Consider the following 3,503-nt stretch of genomic DNA (forward strand, 5'->3'; position numbering starts at 1 on the left):
CTAAACTTTACACATTATATAGGCTACACTAACGTGACGTTTAGCGGTTCGTTTAACTATTATATGTGATGTACGTTTTTTGGAGGGTGGTTAATGAAAGCGTTCCAAAACGCGACATTAATTTCTTGACGACCTAATATTTACTTTTACACCCATTGATTGTGTGAGTTTCTGCAGAGTGGTCTAGTCTGTGTACTATTTACTTTGACACCCACTGACTGTGCGAGTTTCTGCAAAGTGGTGTAATCTGTATTGTATTTACTTTCACACCCAATGGTTGTGGGAGTGTCTGCAAGGTGGTTTAGTCTGTATAGTAGTTACTTTTACACCCAATGGTTGTGCGAGTGCCTGCATGGTGGTGTAGTCTGTATAGTATTTACTTTTACACCCAATGGTCGTTCGAGTATCTGCACGGTGTTTAGTCTGTATAGTATTTACTTTTACACCCAGTGGTTTTATGAGTGTCTGCAGCATGGTCTAGTGTGTATAGTATTTACTTTTACACCCAATGGTCGTGCGAGTTTCTGCAAAGTGGTGTAATCTGTATTGTATTTAATTTCACACCCAATGGTTGTGGGAGTGTCTGCAGGGTGGTTTAGTCTGTATAGTAGTTACTTTTACACCCAATGGTTGTGCGAGTGCCTGCACGGTGGTGTAGTCTGTATAGTATTTACTTTTACACCCAATGGTCGTTCAAGTATCTGCACGGTGGTTTAGTCTGTATAGTATTTACTTTTACACCCAGTGGTTTTATGAGTGTCTGCAGGATGGTCTAGTGTGTATAGTATTTACTTTTACACCCAATAGTTGTGTGAGTGTCTTCCTGCATAACGTCTATATTTGCCCTTAATTATTTTCACAGAGCGCCCTCTTCCTGCATAACGTCTATATCTGCCCTTTATTATATTCACAGAGCGCCTTCTTCCTGCATAACGTCTATATCTGCTCTTTATTCTGTTCACAGAGTGCCCTCTTTCTGCATAACGTCTATAGCTGCCCTTTATTATATTCACAGAGCGCCCTCTTCCTGCATAACGTCTATATTTGCCCTTAATTATATTCACAGAGCGCCCTCTTCCTGCATAACGTCTATATCTGCCCTTTATTATATTCACAGAGCGCCCTCTTCCTGCATAACATCTATATCTGCTCTTTATTCTGTTCACAGAGTGCCCTCTTCCTGCATAACGTATATATCTGCTCTTTATTATATTCACAGAGCGCCCTCTTCCTGCATAACGTCTATATCTGCTCTTTATTCTGTTCACAGAGTGCTCTCTTCCTGCATAACGTCTATATCTGTTCTTTATTATATTCACAGAGCGCCCTCTTCCCGCATAACGTCTATATCTGCCCTTTATTCTGTTCACAGAGCGCCGTCTTCTATTAGAAATGAGGTCCATAGAGTTCACACAATAGAGAGCCAGAGGACGTAAAGGTTGAACGTAGGAGAAGTGGATGGATTAGTTAAGGAGGTTGAGATCAGTTACTTGTTCCGTTTTCTGTACGTCAAGAAATACCTTCCCGTTTTTAGCCTAAAGGTTGCTAGGCTAATATGTGGTATCTTCAAAGATATGAAAGGTACGATCTTGTAAATTGATTCATATATATTTAAGTGGAAAGTCTGCCTACTTCATTTTTCCTTGACTAGTATATTACCTTCTTGCTAACGTAACACATTGTCATCGACCGCTTCCAGTTTAAGATGAGTTGTAGTAATGCAAGGGGTTCCTTTGGTAAATCTCAATGTATCATTATTAAGGAATAGTATTTGAAAAAACAACAACAAAACTTTTACAGTAACAAAAATAAGGCGGCTATTCGTAAAAGAAGCGAAGTTTTGATTTAGTAAAAGTCTGCTAAGCTACTTTGAGACACGTAAAACGTTTCTTGTTTATGTTTATCTGTTGGTCAACTCGATCAGTTGAAAACAAACAAACAGAAATATTTACTAACTTAGAACTCTACTTGTTAGAACAATGGCTTAAAATGAATAAAAAATGTTATCATAGTAAGTAAAGCCAATTATTATATTTAAAATTTATATTGAAAAACAATATGCTTTGAAATCAAAATATGTTTATGAAGCTGAAAGCTCCTGTTTAACATATGGCCTGGTAGTTAGGGCGCTCCATTCGCAACTCACGGGGCACAGGTTCGAATCCCCGTCACCGAACGTATTCGCCCTTTCAGTCGTGGAAGTGTTATAATGTGACGTTGGTAAAAGAGTAGCCCAAGAGTTGGCAGTGGGTGTTGACTAGCTGCCTATCCTCTAGTCTATCACTGCTAAATTAGAGATGGCTAGCGCAGATAGTCCTTAAGTAGCTTTGTGCAAAATTCAAAACAAACCAAACAAACAAAGCTGAGATAAAGTGTTAATTTCACAACTACAGTTTTTAACAACAATTAAAAAAAAGGGCAAACAAACGGAATTACAGGTATCAAATATAAATAAGTAATCAGCTACCAATTTTTCTGTAGTCTCTTGCCACCTTGCGAATTTAATCCGAGTCGAATACAATTAGATTACGTTATTTCTTTGTCTCTCAGTACCAAAATTTTATCACTTTCACGTGGACACTCAATGAAAGGAGTTCGATAACAAACGTCTATATTGTTAATCGATTATGTGAGATTTAGGTTAGTGACCCTAAAATTATGACTATACACAAGTTTAAGTGTTACTGTTTAACTTAATAGTTTTAAAGTATGTGAAGTTTGATATCCCGAAGAAAAGTGACGTTAAGTTTATGGCTGCAAAATCGTAACTAGAAGAGCTGTCATTTTGTAACATGAAACAGCGGTAAGTCTACGGACTTACAACGCTAAAATCCGGGGTTCGATTCCCCGCAGTGGACACGGCAGTTAGTCCAATGTGGTTTTGCCGGGTTTCGATACCCGTGGTGGGCAGAGCACAGATAGCCCATTGTGTAGCTTTGTACATAACTACAAACAAATAAACCAGCGAGAAAGTTCCGTCATTTAATTTTCTTATATATATATATACATATATCCGTCTTAGACCATTTAGGTCTAATGGTGTAATTATATGGTGTAATATATACACGTACATTACAGGTTTGTACATTATATTCCTACTGAGACAATCTACGGAGATACTGCTACTTCACTTTGCTTCTTTAACGCTCAAACTTACAAAGTTTCAAAATATGACGTGTTTAAGATGTTTCAAGATGTAAAGTGTAGAAGAGAAAAAAAAACAACTCAAAATGTTCAAAGAACAGTTGTATATAGACACATTACGACGTTTGTGGGATCACAATTTTTTAAATTAATTTATTATCGATTTAAATGAAAACGTTTAGTCGATTCCTGCGTCATTTCATCGGCAAAGAAAAATATAAAATAAAATAAAGACGAAGATAATAGAGCACGCCTAAATGGTCTAAGACGGATATATATATATATAAAGAAAAAATAAATGACGGAACTTTCTAGCTGGGTTTGTTTGTAGTTATGCACAAAGCCACACAATAGGCTAT

The sequence above is a fragment of the Limulus polyphemus genome, unplaced genomic scaffold (genome assembly GCF_000517525.1).
Source record: "Limulus polyphemus unplaced genomic scaffold, Limulus_polyphemus-2.1.2 Scaffold1815, whole genome shotgun sequence".
In the NCBI taxonomy this organism is placed as follows: Eukaryota; Metazoa; Arthropoda; class Merostomata; order Xiphosura; family Limulidae; genus Limulus; species Limulus polyphemus.